Source organism: Schistocerca nitens, chromosome 1, assembly GCF_023898315.1.
Source record: "Schistocerca nitens isolate TAMUIC-IGC-003100 chromosome 1, iqSchNite1.1, whole genome shotgun sequence".
Taxonomy (NCBI): Eukaryota; Metazoa; Arthropoda; class Insecta; order Orthoptera; family Acrididae; genus Schistocerca; species Schistocerca nitens.
In genome coordinates this window covers 1172970217-1172987472 of record NC_064614.1, presented here as the reverse complement: position 1 = coordinate 1172987472, position 17256 = coordinate 1172970217, and positions in this window count along the sequence as shown.

Here is a 17256-nt window from a genome sequence, read left to right as displayed (position 1 = left end):
CTTCCACGAGGCACGCGCGACAGAAGCCAGACGTCATCTGCTGACTTCACGAAGTACACAGCAGAAACTGATTCACGAACATTTTTATGGTCAGCCTCGCTGCTATGCGTTATTAATGTCTATTTCTTTGCCGGAAAAATTGCCATTGCCGAGTGACCTGCGATAGCGTGGGCAACATTATTTTCGTTATACATTTTTATGTTATAGTACAACATTCAAATTTGGAAATTTGTGGTAGGGATCTATGGGACCAAACTGCTGAGGTCATCGGTCCCTAGACTTACACACTACTTAAACTAACTTACGCTAAGGACAACACACACATCCATGCTCGAGGGAGAACCCGAACCTCCGATAGACGGAGCCGCGCGAACCGTGCCAAGGCGCGGCTGCTTAAATTACACACTGAAGCGCCAAAGAAAGTGCTTTAGGCATGCGTATTCAAATACAGAGATACGTGAACAGGCAGAATACGGCGCTGCGGTCGGCAACGCCTATTTAAGACAACAAGTGTCTGGAGCAGTTTTAGGTCGGTTACTGCTGCTACAATGGCAGTTATCCAGATTTAGGTGCGTTTGAGCGTGTTGCTGTAATCGGCGCAAGATCGATGCGACGTAGCATCTCCGAGGTAGCGATGAAGTGGGGAGTTTCCCTTTTGATCAGCACACAAGTATAATTTAGCTACGCCAATCACTTTAAGTGTCAGAGGAAATGTAGCGATATATTTAATGTTCCTTGCACTGCCGTAGCTCAATAGACAAAGAACCCTCCTAATGTAAGTTAAGCTATGCAGATAGAATGCACCACGGTATCGTAGTTAATTCAGCTTCAGCCGATACTGGTCGGTAATGCAGAATCTGATTCCAATGGTTTTTAACTACCAAGTCCCGGTGCCGCATACAGGACCCAGCACAACCGCAACACACTTCTTGTAGCCACCTCGTCTGATTGCATTACACGGTACAAGTTCTTACCTACACGTGCTGCTACCCAGCTCTCGAATACTGCCATCTCCTCAAGTTCCTGTCAATTCTTCCAGAACGGTCTCAAGGTGACGCCATCGCCGCGACACAAAGAGCTTCATTGGAACTCGAACGTGCCTTAAAAAGCTCTTCTGCAATATAAAACATGTACTCTTGTAAGTTTGCCGTTTTGTTTTCTAGAACGTAAAACAAATCGTAACAGTGTCAGTTAGACTGCATATAATGTTTGTTATTTTATGAAACGGAGTTCTTATTTGGGAGACCACGTGAAGACAAAACTCTCCCTACAGGGTTAATGAAATGAAAATAAGCTGTTAGATAACCACTATGCATACTCGATTCACGGAGATGGAATCAAAGTTTCCTACTCTACCTGAAATTCCCTTAACTCGGCGTCGCTACTCTCTGCCTTTCTTTGTCGGGTCGCCAGGTGGAAGGTTACCAGTACATATCAAGAGCCGCTTCAATTTATTTATCTCAATCTCTTTAATAATAAAACTATTGGCCCTTTCACTGTTTGCAGCTGACAACTACTTTAAAAAAACACAGCGGAATAGGTATCTTTCACCTTTAATATAGTAGTCAAAGAGACAGAATACCACGTCTAATTTCAGTAACGATGGTTTTATTTTATTCCTCCATTAATATGTTAAAGATAGGGCGTTGTAATGTAGAAGCCATGATTAATTTTTAAACATATGGCCCAAATGATTTATTGATCAGTTAGGTTAAGCGTGTACCACACTTACAGCCAGTAAAAGCTGTATTTACCGTGTCATGCAGCGTTTAGGCCAGTACTTCGCACGAAAGTTAAATGAAATTTATCACTGCATAGAACTGAATTATGATACAGGGTAGCTGGGACAACAAAAGGGTACATGAATAATGAAAACGATCCTGCATCCGTACACTCGTTTACACCATAATAAATGGAAATAAACATCACTCTACCACCACCATAAAACTCAATGCCTGTTCAGCAGAGAGAATCTTTGCTAGGGAGGTTAAATACAACATGCTTTGAACAACACGCGGTTGCAAATGACATTGTGCATACAAGGAAAAACCCCACAGCCTCTATAAAATTCACAGGGACGTTTATTAACGATCCACGAATGGAAAAAGAGTAGTTCAAATGGCTCTGAGCACTATGGGACTTAACTGCAGTGGTCATCAGTCTCCTAGAACTTAGAACTACTTAAACGTAACCAAACTAAGGACATCACACACATCCATGCCCGAGGCAGGAGTCGAACCTGCGACCGTAGCGGTCGCGCGGTTCCAGACTGTAGCGCCTAGAACCACGCGGCCACTCCGGCTGGCTCCACGAATGGACGTTGGAGAACTAATGAAGAGGCAGATTGAATTTGATCAAGTCCATCAAATGACGATCACCTGCTAAATTACACATTCCCTAAATCATGAAATTAATTTGGTCCTGTAACTACTCATTCTACTCTGCAAATCAAGATCTATCCCCTGATTAATAAAGCATTGCTATACAGTTTACTCTAAACATCTGTGGTTGAGGAGCACATGCTCACTCTATGAAAAATAATCAGTTTACGAAAGCAAAATGGGCCGTTCACGGCTCGCGTTCATGTCATTTTTTGTTTGTCATCTTCTCTTACGGTACTGCCGCCTCGTTTTCTTAATCCATTTACTGGCGTCACTAACTTCCTGCCTTACTTGCCCGTGAGCGGCAGCAGCAGCGCTTATCGATAAGTGCACTGTCTTACCGTCTCTCGAACGACCGATAGTATTTCCGGGTCGTCGTGTGTCTGGCAGTCAGTTTGGGACGGACCTGCAGTGCAGTCGGGACGCAGCAGCAGCGAAGTCGGGGACGGAGAGGCGCCGACAGCCAGTGCTCGCCTACCGCTAGCTACACACATAAGCTGTCCGACGGAGGGAGATTGGAGCGGCACGACCGTTGGTTGGTCGTTCGGTTGGTCGTCTCATCGGCCGACGTATATTTGGTCCTTTCACCGTTACCGGGCCTGACAGTCGGTTGGTTGCATAGAGCAGCGAGGAAGTCTCCGTCGCGAGGTCTCTGGCTGGGGCCGCTGTCAGTGTGCATGCGCGGTTGGAGTGTGAGATGCCGCTTGCGAGTGCTACGAAGCTCGTCACCTACCGATCTTGGACATGGAAGTTGAGTCCTCGCTTAACCTACTGTCGAGCCTGTTGACATTTCTTCGTTTGATTTTGGTTCTCGCTTTACAGACATTCCCGCGAGCAACAACGGGTGTGTATTCAAGTGTGCTAAGATTCCAGCCGTCTTCCTTTGGAGTTTAACTTAATTTATTCCCTGTTATTGAAGTTGACCAGCGGTATCTTCTCTCTTGTGGCCGTTGACGTTCCGGTTACATGCCCTGGTCGCTGACGTAATTTTCGGCAGTGTATTTTCCTCGTCGTGTTGCTGCTGTCCAACGCGGCGTGTAGTTCGACAGCTGAGGTGTTGTTGGTCGTTGTGGGCGCCAATATTCCGTGTGTCGTTATACTGAAATCTTATGGTCGTTTTACTGGTGCGTGGAGCGGAACTGATTTTCTTGATTGGTCGGTCGGCTGTCTGCCGGTTGGATTGCCTTCAGATTAAGAAGGCGTTGGACAGACTGCCTGTCTCACCTAAACGGGCGTTTGTGTTACAATCCCAGGATGACGATTGCAAACATCTGAGCGCCGTTCCTTGTGTGTTACACAGTAATTTCCCTGTTTGGGTTTTAGTTATTTGGTTGATGTGTGGCCTTCAGACGAGTATCACTGTCTCTTAAATTTATGTTCCTGTCTTGCCCTTAAGGCATGAGATTGTTATTCTTTATAGGGGCCTTTAGCCGAATTTTATATGAAATGTTTTAAGATACGCCCTTTTCCCTTTTGAAATTGAAACTCTTGTTTCTAGGGCTTAAGCTGTTAAATTCTTTGCTGATGTGCGGCCTTCAGCCAAGTTTTAATATCTCTTAAATTAATGTTCTTGTCTTGCCCTTAAGGCAAAAGATTGTTATGCTTTTGCCGGCCGCTGTGACCGAGCGGTTGTAGGGGCTTCAGTCAGGAACCGCATTACTGCTACGGTCACAGGTTCGACTCCTGCCTCGGGCATGGATGTGTGTGATGTCCTTAGGTTAGTTAGATTTCAGTAGTTCTAAGCCTAGGGGCCTGATGACCTCAGATGTTAAGTCCCATAGTGCTTAGAGCCATTTGAACCATTTTGTTATGCTTTTGTATGGGGCCTTCAACCGAATTTTGCCCCCCCAGGGGGTCCACAACTCTTTTGTGGATACGTGCGTAGCGAGCACGGGACCCTGAGCTAATGTGGCCCTCCTTCCTTTCCGGGCTGCATACCTTCCTTTTCCGCATCCTTCCCTATCCCCCATCTTCGCCCCCCCCTCCCCTCACCTCTGGCTCTTTCCTTCCCTTTCTCCCCCTCTGGGAGTATGGTTTGTGCCCATGTCCGGAGACGGACGCTCGTAAATGTAACGCATTCTTCGCCTTCTCTGCTTGTCTGTCTTCATCCTTCCTTTGTCCTTCTCTTTTCCTTACCTCTTCTCTTTACCCTTTTCTCTGCTGCGGCGTTTGAGACCTCTCTTCTTTCCTTTCCCTTTCTTTTTTTTCCCTTTCTCTTTCTTCCTCCCTGTGCGTGTCTGAAGGCCGACCCACGCATTTTTGTGCGAGCCGGTGACGGGGTAACGCGTAATTCCCTGCCCCGGGTAGACAGGTAGGACACGTACGTACCCCCTGGTAACGGCCAGGCCCAGGGAGGGGTGATTACCCGAGCTGATACCTTCCGAAAGTGCCGATTGGTCCCTCCATCCGTTTGTCGGGAGGTGTGACCTGAGGTGTGAACAATCACCTAATGCAGGAGTGCCCGCAGAGAGGGCCCCCACAAGGGAGGAGCGCGCCATCGGAGACGCCGGTAATCATGGGGGATTCTTCCGCAATGGTTTCCTCACCTTCCACTATGTCTGCTCACAAGCGTAAGTTCACTGAGTCTCAGCCAGAGACAGTTCTTCCATCATTGCCACAGTTCCTTGTTCTTTCTCGGTCTGACGAAGGTCACGACTTCTCCACAGTCAAACCTTTCATTATTCAGAAAGGTGTCGACGCAATTGCAGGTCCTGTAAAGTCTTGTTCCAGATTACGGAATGGCACCTTGTTGTTAGAAACAGTCAGTGCCCTCCAGGCACAAAAATTGCTGCGTACTTCACTGCTCCACACCTTCCCTGTCCGGGTTGAAGCGCACCGCACTTTAAATTCCTCGTGTGGAGTCGTTTATACACGCTCCCTCGATGGATTGTTTGACGAAGAAATTCAGCACTACCTATCTGACCAGGGCGTAACGGCTGTTCATAGAGTTATGAAAATGGCTGACACGAACATCATTCCAACCCGCACTGTCTTCTTGTCATTTGACAAAGTTCAGCTCCCATCGAAAATCAAAGCAGGCTATGAGATAATTTCCGTTCGCCCTTACGTCCCAAACCCTACGCGTTGCTATTGGTGTCAGCGGTTCAATCACACCAGCCAGTCCTGTTCCAATCCGGCCAAATGTGTTACGTGTGGCAAGGATGCCCATGAGGGTGCTTGTCCACCTCCATCCCCTCACTGCATCAACTGTATGGGTGACCACGCTGCTTCCTCTCGAGATTGCCCCGTTTTTAAAGACGAAAAGCTCATCCAGGAAATCAGAGTGAAGGAAAAGGTGTCGACCTTTGCTACTCGAAAATTATTCGCCAGTCGCCGGCCCACCGTGCCTCAGACAGGAAAATACAGCACTGTCCTTGCTTCTCCTCGGCCAACAAAGGAGGCGGCCATGCAGACTTGCGACCTCACCTTTAGTGCCATGGTCGCCAGATCGGCCAGTGCAAAGATCGCCCGTTCAACCTCACCACTTTCGCCTGCCCACTCTATGGCTCACCCTTCATCGGGTTCTGCTAAATCTCGAGCCCAAAAGTCAGACACCCGGACTTCCAAAAAAGAGCACACTCGTACCCCATCTTCGCAACCATCGGTTCCTCCTCCTCCAAGAAGGCTAATAAGAAATCCAGTTCATCTCCTTCTCCGCCAAGGCGTGTCTCATCTACAGCACCACCTGGCGGAAATCGCCCTCGGCCGTCTTCTGTGTCGCCGAGGCGCACTGCTGGCGGCCGATCAACCGGCCGATCGCTGGTGGCAGGAGCTGCTCCTGAACAACCTATGGATCAGGATCTTCTGCCTTCGGCTGAATGCCATTCCATGCTGTCGGTCGCAACTCTCAGCAGTCGATGAGTTGACAGCAACCTTGGTCACATTCCTCCATTTTCTGTTCACCCTATGTCCATTATCCACTGGAATATCCGCGGCATTCGAGCCAATCGGGATGAATTGTCGATCCTCTTACGATCCTACTCGCCGGTCATCTTCTGCCTTCAGGAAACAAAGCTGCGTCCCCATGACCGCTTTGTTCTCCCCCATTTTCAGTCCGTCCGATTTGATCTCCCTTCTGTTGAAGGCACTCCAGCCCATGGAGGACTCATGATTCTTCTCCATGATACTCTCCATTATCACCCAATCCACTTAAACACTTCCTTCCAAGCTGTCGCTGTCCGTCTTTCCCTTTCTGGATATACCTTTTCTCTTTGTACTGTATACATTCCATCGTCCACACCAATGGCACGAGCTGATCTCCTTCATCTTCTTGGTCAGCTTCCACCCCCCTATTTGCTGGTTGGGGAATTCAATGCCCACCACCCACTTTGGGGATCTCCACATCCTTGTCCACGTGGCTCACTATTGCTAGACGTCTTCCACCAAGCGGATCTAGTTTGCCTCAACACTGGGGTCCCTACATTTTTGTCTGCCTCCACGACGAATTTCTCCCACTTGGACCTTTCGGTCGGTACTGTTCCGCTAGCTCGGCGCTTCGAATGGTTCGCACTTGACGATACACACTCGAGTGACCACTTTTCATGTGTCCTTAGACTGCAGCCCCAACTGCCATATATGCGCCCGCGACGCTGGAAGTTTGCCCAAGCCGATTGGACACTTTTTTCGTCTCTAGCGACATTCGATGCCCGTCACTTTCCTAGCGTCGACGATGAGGTCACACATATTACCGACGTTATTCTTACAGCTGCGGAACGTTCAATACCACGCACCTCCGAATTGCCCCGGCGCCCCCCAGTTCCTTGGTGGAACGAGGCGTGCCGTGACGCAATACGTGAGCGACGATGTGCTCTTCGCGTTTTCCGCCACCATCCTACTTTGGCCAACTGTATCCGCTATGAGCAGTGCGCGATGCCGTCGCGTCATCCGCGATAGCAAGAAGGCAAGCTGGAAATTGTTTATTAGCTCAGTTAACACCTTCACTCCCTCCTCGGAAGTTTGGAATCGGCTTCGGCGGTTATCGGGCGCGCCTAGTTTCTCCCCGGTCTCTGCGCTCACTGTCGCGCATGATACATTAGTGGACCCCGTCGCAATTTCTAACTCACTGGGTCAACACTTTGCTGAGATTTCGAGCTCTTCAAATTACCCGCCAGCGTTTCTCCTGAAGAAACGTGCAGCGGAAGTGCGACCTCTTGCTTTCTCCTCTCAAAATCGCGAAAGCTACAATACTGTTTTCTCCATGCGGGAACTCCAACATGCACTCTCTTCTTCTCGCTCCTCCGCCCCAGGACCGGATGGTATCCACGTCCAAATGTTGCTGCATTTACCAACCCATAGTCTGCGTTACCTCCTTCGCCTTAATAATCGAATTTGGTCCGACAGTACTTTTCGCAGACGATGGCGGGAAGCTATCGTCGTTCCTGTTCCGAAACCTGGAAAGGACAAACATCTCCCCTCTAGCTATCGCCCCATTTCTCTCACGAGTAGTGTCTGTAAGGTTTTGGAGCGTATGGTGAATTGCCGTTTAGCTTGGTGGCTGGAGTCCCGAAGTCTTTTAACACCTGCCCAATGCGGATTCCGAAAGCATCGTTCTGCAGTTGACCATCTTGTTGCTCTCTCCACTTATATCATGAACAATTTTCTCCGGAAACGCCAAACAGTAGCAATATTTTTTGATCTGGAGAGAGCATACGATACCTGTTGGAGGACAGGCATCCTCCGCACACTGTTCTCTTGGGGCTTTCGAGGTCGGCTGCCCCTTTTTCTTCGCGAATTATGGCAGAGCGCACATTTAGGGTGCGGGTGAATACTCTCTCCCGTACTTTCTCCCAAGAAAACGGGGTACCCCAGGGCTCCGTGCTGAGTGTTGTACTGTTTGCCATTGCCATTAATCCAATTATGGATTGTCTCCTTCCTGATGTCTCGGGCTCCCTCTTTGTGGACGATTTTGCGATCTACTACATCTCTCAACGGACCAGCCTTCTTGAACGACGTCTTCAAGGATGTCTCGATCGCCTCCACTCTTGGAGCATCGAAACCGGCTTCCGTTTTTCTCCCAGTAAGATCGTTTGTGTTAATTTTTGGCGACGTAAGGAGTTTATTCCACCCTCCTTACATCTAGGACCTGTCAACCTTCCGTTTTCGGACGTCGCTAAATTCTTGGGTCTTATGTTTGACAGAAAACTGTGCTGGTCCTCCCACGTTTCCTATCTTTCGGATCGCTGTCTGCGATCCCTCAACACCCTCCGTGTCCTGAATGGTACCTCCTGGGGAGCGGACCGAGTGGCCCTTCTCCGCCTCTATCGCGCCTTAGTGCGCTAGAAATTGGACTATGGAAGCATAGTTTACTCCTCTGCTCGGCCGTCTATTCTTCGGCGTCTCGACTCTATCCACCACCGTGGATTACGTTTAGTGTCTGGAGCTTTTTACACCAGCCCTGTGGAAAGCCTTTATGCTGAGACTGCTGAACCTCCGCTGTCCAATCGGCGAGCAGTCCTTCTGAGTCGTTATGCTAGCCATCTGTCTTCCATGCCTGCTAATCCAGCCCATGACATTTTTTTCGACGCCTCCTTTGATGTAGGGTATGCAGGCCGCCCCTCCTCCCTACTACCACCGGGAGTCCGCTTCCGTCAACTGCTCCATTCTCTTTCCTTCCGCTTTCCTAAAACCTTCTTGGCAAGTTGGGGTACAGTACCGCCTTGGCTCCGTTCCCGGATCTGCCTGCTCCGTGACCGTTGTCAGTTTCCCAAGGATGGTACCCCTTCACTTGTTTATCGTCGGGCATTTTCTGCTCTATGTGCACAAATGACGGAAGCCACATTTATTTACACTGATGGCTCAAAAACATCGTTTGGTGTAGGGAGTGCCTATATTGTTGGCGACACTTAAAATGAATTTCGGCTTCCCGACCAGTGTTCGGTTTATACTGCGGAGCTTTACGCTGTTCTCCAGGCTGTCCACTACATCCGCCGCCATCAGCGGATACAGTATGTTATCTGCTCAGATTCTCTCAGCTCTCTCCTCAGTCTCCAAGCTCTTTACCCTGTGCACCCTCTGGTCCACCGGATTCAGGACTGTCTGCGCTTGCTCCACCTGGGGGGCGTCTCGGTGGCGTTCCTCTGGCTCCCGGGACACGTTGGTATATGTGGAAATGCCGATATAGCGGCCAAGGCTGCAGTCTCTCTTCCTCGGCCAGCTATTCAATCGATTCCCTTCGCCGATCTACGGAGCGTTTTATGTCGTCGTGTTGTTCTTTTATGGCACGCACATTGGTCGACACTTCCCCATAATAAGTTGCGGGACGTGAAAGCTCTTCCTTGTGCTTGGACCTCTTCCTCCCGAACGCGTCGTCGGGAGGAGGTAATTTTAACTCGACTCCGGATAGGACACTGTCTTTTTAGCCATCGACATATTTTAAGCGGCGATCCTCCCCCACTCTGTCCCCACTGCTCTCAGCTGTGGGCGGTAAGACACCTTTTAATAGAGTGCCCCTATTTTACTCCGTTACGCACCCGTCTACAGCTGTCGCCTGATATATCGTCAATTTTAGCAGATGACACGCGCTCGGCCGATCGCGTTCTCGAGTTTATTAGTGCCAGTGAAATGACGTCAGTCATTTGAAGCTTTTTTTTGGGGACAACCAACCCCTTTCTGTAGTGGATTTTTAAGCCTTCTTTCTGCTTTTAGTTTCTCCAATTTTTTGAGTTTCGTTCCCATTGCTGCTGGTTTCCATTTTCGGTTTTTTACTGTTTCCTAAGTCACGGTCCGGGCGCTAATGACCATAGCAGTTTTGCGCCCTAAAAGGAAAAAAAAAACGAATTTTGCATGAAATGTTGTAAGATAAGGCGTTCTACCTTTTGATTGAAACTCTTCTTATTGCTTAATATGCGGCCTCCAGCCAAGTTCCATTAAAATTAAATTGCTAAGGCCTTCAGCCTGTTTAGATTGAAGATTTAGAAAATATTCTTGGGTGAAACCTCCAGAAGAACCTTTTATTTCAATTTCTTGCTCAGTCCTTGTGTCTTGGATTTTGAGTGTGGCCTTCAGCCAGTCTAAAGTTAATCAAAGGAGGTCGATTAAAGTTTTGAGTGTTTTGCATCCTTATTGCAATATTGTGTGTTGATAAATAAAGTTTGTATGTTGAGTGCAACTGACAGCAACTTATTTTGGCCCCTTTCCACAACCGAATCCGCTCTGACCTGCTAGCCCAGGCATTTCAGAAAATTCAGTAAAGCCTGGAATATGTTAAGGTTAACATAAACGCTCTGAAGGTGTATAAATTTACTGCATATTAACAAGGAAGAGGATTAAATCCTGCCATTGTGCACGTGTCTGTCTGGCTGTACAAAGCCACTTTCAAGTTCCGAATACTCGTGAACAATATAAAACTGAGCCTCGCACCTCTCGGAATTACGATTAATAAATTTAACCTACACACTGAGAACAATTCAACTGTACAACCTTTGTGGAAAAACAAAGTCCCTTTGTCCTGCCCCGCACATGGAGCTTAACGCACACTCAAGCAGAGTATTCCCTGCCAAAAACTCAATAATAATGTTAAATCCCCACACGAATTTACTCTTATAGTAACCAGTATGATAACCCCTGATTACCAAAAGAACCGAAATAAAAATGATTGAAATTCAGACACCAAACAATTCAGATATTTCCATTAGTAGACTGTCCACAGATGCCTCCGTACTCGCCTAGTCCTAGCGGAACACTTGAGATTAAACCCTGCGCGGCTCCGGAGGATAGACTGGGAAGTGACGTCAAAAATGACGTGTGGTGTCCAGCAGTACATTTCAAGTAAGCTGAGTATGGCATTGACAACAGCTTCTTCCGATAGTGAGAAGTCCCTCGGAAACAGCATAAACAACAGCTAAATATTTCACTCGCAGAAATTTAACCAGTGCTCTCACGTTCCTGCCTACCCACATCCTCTGAAAACGCAACATGTTCCGAAAATAAAGAAAAATATTTCTGACAAACAAGGAATACAGACTCATATGTTCTTTCGGACATATGAGGCATACGTAGGGGGTTGCGGTATACTCCTAGAATCATAATTTAAAGCCGGTTATTGGAACTCTGTAGGCCTTCTCGGGATAATTTACGCCTATCTTCCAGAATCTTTCAGTTCAGTTTTTTCACCATCTCTGTGACACTTTCCCAAGTGCCAAACAAACTTGGAACCATTCGCACTGCATTTCTCCGATTCTTTCAATACCTCCCGTTAATCCTATTGGTACTGGTCCCACACACTTTATCAGTATTCTAGAATGGGTCACACGAGTGATTTGTAAGCAATCTCCTTTGTAAACTGCTTGGATTTCCCCAGTATTCTGTCAATAAACCGAAGTCCACCACCTGCTTTGCCCACGACTGAGCTTGTGTGATCATTCCATTTTCACATCCATACTGAAACTGTTGTTGTTGTTGTTGTGGTCTTCAGTCCTGAGACTGGTTTGATGCAGCTCTCCATGCTACTCTATCCTGTGCAAGCTTCTTCATCTCCCAGTACCTACTGCAACCTACATCCTTCTGAATCTGCTTAGTGAATTGATCTCTTGGTCTCCCTCTACGATTTTTACCCTCCACGCTGCCCTCCAATGCTAAATTTGTGATCCCTTGATGCCTCAAAACATGTCCTACCAACCGATCCCTTCTTCTAGTCAAGTTGTGCCACAAACTTCTCTTCTCCCCAATCCTATTCAATACCTCCTCATTAGTTACGTGATCTACCCACCTTATCTTCAGCATTCTTCTGTAACACCACATTTCGAAAGCTTCTATTCTCTTCTTGTCCAAACTGGTTATCGTCCATGTTTCACTTCCATACATGGCTACACTCCATACAAATACTTTCAGAAACGACTTCCTGACACTTAAATCTATACTCGATGTTAACAAATTTCTCTTCTTCAGAAACGCTTTCCTTGCCATTGCCAGTCTACATTTTATATCCTCTCTACTTCGACCATCATCAGTTATTTTACTCCCTAAATAGCAAAACTCCTTTACTACTTTAAGTGTCTCATTTCCTAATCTAATCCCCTCAGCATCACCCGATTTAATTTGACTACATTCCATTATCCTCGTTTTGTTTTTGTTGATGTTCATCTTATATCTTCCTTTCAAGACACTGTCCATTCCGTTCAACTGCTCTTCCAAGTCCTTTGCTGTCTCTGACAGAATTACAATGTCATCGGCGAACCTCAAAGTTTTTACTTCTTCTCCATGAATTTTAATACCTTCTCCGAATTTTTCTTTTGTTTCCTTTACTGCTTGCTCAATATACAGATTGAATAACATCGGGGAGAGGCTACAACCCTGTCTCACTCCTTTCCCAACCACTGCTTCCCTTTCATGCCCCTCGACTCTTATAACTGCCATCTGGTTTCTGTACAAATTGTAAATAGCCTTCCGCTCCCTGTATTTTACCCCTGCCACCTTTAGAATTTGAAAGAGAGTATTCCAGTTAACATAGTCAAAAGCTTTCTCTAAGTCTACAAATGCTAGAAACGTAGGTTTGCCTTTTCTTAATCTAGCTTCTAAGGTAAGTCGTAAGGTTAGTATTGCCTCACGTGTTCCAACATTTCTACGGAATCCAAACTGATCTTCCCCGAGGTCCGCTTCTACCAGCTTTTCCATTCGTCTGTAAAGAATTCGCGTTAGTATTTTGCAGCTGTGACTTATTAAACTGATAGTTCGGTAATTTTCACATCTGTCAACACCTGCTTTCTTTGGTATTGAATTATTATATTCTTCTTGAAGTCTGTGGGTATTTCGCCTGTCTCATACATCTTGCTCACCAGATGGTAGAGTTTTGTCATGACTGGCTCTCCCAAGGCCATCAGTAGTTCTAATGGAATGTTGTCTACTCCCGGGGCCTTGTTTCGACTCAGGTCTTTCAGTGCTCTGTCAAACTCTTCACGCAGTATCGTATCTCCCATTTCATCTTCATCTACATCCTCTTCCATTTCCATAATATTGTCCTCAAGTACATCGCCCTTGTATAAACCCTCTATATACTCCTTCCACCTTTCTGCCTTCCCTTCTTTGCTTAGAACTGGGTTGCCATCTGAGCTCTTGATATTCATACAAGTGGTTCTCTTCTCTCCAAAGGTCTCTTTAATTTTCCTGTAGGCAGTATCTATCTTACCCCTAGTGAGACAAGCCTCTACATTCTTTCATTTGTCCTCTAGCCATCCCTGCTTAGCCATTTTGCACTTTCTGTCGATCTCATTTTTGAGACGTTTGTATTCCCTTTTGTCTGCTTCATTTACTGCATTTTTATATTTTCTCCTTTCATCAATTAAATTCAATATTTCTTCTGTTACCCAAGGATTTCTATTAGCCCTCGTCTTTTTACCTACTTGATCCTCTGCTGCCTTCACTACTTCATCCCTCAGAGCTACCCATTCTTCTTCTACTGTATTTCTTTCCCCCATTCCTGTCAATTGTTCCCTTATGCTCTCCCTGAAACTCTCTACAACCTTTGGTTCTTTCAGTTTATCCAGGTCTCATCTCCTGAAATTCCCACTTGTTTGCAGTTTCTTCAGTTTCAATCTGCAGTTCATAACCAATAGATTGTGGTCAGAATCCACATCTGCCCCTGGAAATGTCTTACAATTTAAAACCTGGTTCCTAAATCTCTGTCTTACCATTATATAATCTATCTGATACCTATTAGTATCTCCAGGATTCTTCCAGGTATACAACCTTCTTTTATGATTCTTGAACCAAGTGTTAGCTATGATTAAGTTATGCTCTGTGCAAAATTCTACAAGGCGGCTTCCTCTTTCATTTCTTCCCCCCAATCCATATTCACCTACTATGTTTCCTTCTCTCCCTTTTCCTACTGACGAATTCCAGTCACCCATGACTATTAAATTTTCGTCTGCCTTCACTACCTGAATAATTTCTTTTATCTCGTCATACATTTCATCAATTTCTTCATCGTCTGCAGAGCTAGTTGGCATATAAACTTGTACTACTGTAGTAGGCATGGGCTTTGTGTCTATCTTGGCCACAATAATGCGTTCACTATGCTGTTTGTAGTAGGTAACCCGCACTCCTATTTTTTTTATTCATTATTAAACCTACTCCTGCATTACCCCTATTTGATTTTGTATTTATAACCCTGTAATCACCAGACGAAAAGTCTTGTTCCTCCTGCCACCGAACTTCACTAATTCCCACTATATCTAACTTTAACCTATCCATCTCCCTTTTTAAATTTTCTAACCTACCTGCCCGATTAAGGGATCTGACATTCCACGCTCCGATCCGTAGAATGCCAGTTTTCTTTCTCCTGATAACGACGTCCTCTTGAGTAGTCCCCGCCCGGAGATCCGAATGGGGGACTATTTTACCTCCGGAATATTTTACCCAAGAGGACGCCATCATCATTTAATCATACAGTAAAGCTGCATGTCCTCGGGAGAAATTACGGCTGTAGTTTCCCCTTGCTTTCAGCCGTTCGCAGTACCAGCACAGCAAGGCCGTTTTGGTTAATGTTACAAGGCCAGATCAGTCAATCATCCAGACTGTTGCCCCTGCAACTACTGAAAAGGCTGCTGCCCCTCTTCAGGAACCACATGTTTGTCTGGCCTCTCAACAGATACCCCTCCGTTGTGGTTGCACCTACAGTACGGCCATCTGTATCGCTGAGGCACGCAAGCCTCCCCACCAACGGCAAGGTCCATGGTTCATGGGGGAAGTTACTGAAACTAAACTTTAATTATTTTTTTACTTAATCACTGACCAACAGAATTTTCCCTGGCACAGACAACTCAAATTTAACCTATTCATTTATTACCCACAGTGTACAAGCCCATCGCAGTCTGGCTGCTACACATTGACAACATGACTTCTAATAAATAACACAAAAGAATGGCCCTGAATTGCAAGGAATTCTAGCAATAATACAAATCCAAAAAATATAAAATTAAAGACATGTGAAACTACCTCTTATTCTGTTAATTGCGTAAACTGATTTCACTCACGAATCCCCATAGTGGAAACTCCATTCTTTTTCATAAGTCAATTATCTCACAGAAAATCATCATAATACGAGCTAAAGCAATTACAACAAGTAGCAGCAACAGCCGGATAAATAGAAAGGATTCTAACTGCTATAGACTCCAACTACTAGGTGGCATATGGTTAGCAAAAGAAAGATTTTGTTGCAGAGTAAACAATGTATTTAGAAAATTTTATCTTCTTCATGTGACATCCAGTTCCGAAAATTATATAGTTGTCAATAATTGCACTACCAAAACATTATCAACCATATATCCGTTATAATACCTTTCCTCGCATCTTTTATTATAACAAATTTCCACTCACTTTACATTGCGTGTCCTACGAACATAGTCTTCACTAGGAAAAACATGTCCACTCACTAACTGCTAGTCCGTTCAACCACAGAATCTCTTGCCGACGGCGCAGAGCGCTGTCAGCGATATTAACACAGTCTATAGCGCTGCCAACATACAAACAGGCTACTTACAATACTAAATGTCACGCCCACGTATTTGTCTGAGTTGATAGAGTCCAGATGTGACTCACTGATAGTATAGTCACAGTATGCTAGGTTTTTTCATTTTGTGAAGTGGACACTTTTACATTTGTGAACATTTAAAGCAAATGACAATTTTTGCATCGCTTTGAAATCTTATCAAGCTTCTTCCAGACTGTACTTCATTATAAATAAATACATCATCTGCAGTAAGTCTGAGGTTTCTATTAATATTGTTCGCAAGGTCGTTAATACACAATGTGAAGAGCAAGAATCTTATCATTAGAACCATCGTTTTTTAAAAATATCGCGATTCCGATATATCGATATTAGATGGTGTCATTATCTCTGAAATATCGACAAAGCGTACCAATATATCGAAGTATACAATATCGACAACCGGCCTATAAAAATTTCTGCTGCATATTGTAAATAAACTGGCGAATTTAGAGTTAGACATTAAAGTATTGTTTTATTATTAGATATTATGTACACCAACAAGCTAGCAGACTGGCTGTCCCCCTAGAGTAAGAATTGAAAGAAAAACACTTAACTGGAAACTATGTAAGATAATAATGGGAGTTTGTGCAGATGAAAGGCTTGTATTACAATAATTTTTTCGTCGACTGTTGTGTTGTTAATTAACAACTGTGTAAATTGTGCATTATCATGTAATATTTCTTTCCATTTAACATCTCATACCTTATTTTCTTAATTTGTCTTGGCTAGAAGTCGAAATAAGCCATTTTTTTCACGCTGATGTAGGAAAATTGCTTCGTGAAGGTAAACGTTCAAGTTTCTGTAGGTAGCGCCAAGACCCGATTACGTCTGCATTTTCACTCACATGTCTCCACTCGCCGCAAAGAGCAATCTTGCCATTTAGAGTTTTACTCATAATTTTCAGTACCTGCTTTTGAAGAATGCAAATGTGAAGCAATAGCACATTAGTGGCGCTAAAATTTTTTCAACGCAAGTGGTGTGCTGTTTTTGCACATCGGGTATCTTGTTATTCCATTCACACTTCCACCCGACCCCACGCCCCTTATCCAGTGCAATCGGACTACTTCTTTTATGCCACCTATACTTTCTTCACACAGTCCAAGAGAGAGACAGGACGTGATGAAAGCTCAAAATGTAGTATGAGTCCTTCACGCAGTGAAAGTAAAATTATTTTGTTCTACAATTTCAGAAGAACAGTTTTAAATATTTACCGACAACTGTGAAAAAAAGTAATATAAAATAAAAATATCGGCACTCGATATAGCCATTTTGATCTCAACATATCCATATATCGGAGAAGAAAGTACCACTGACATATATCGATATTTTCTGGTTGATATACCGATATATCGATATTTTTTACCAGTCTTACCCAACACACGTCCCTGGGCA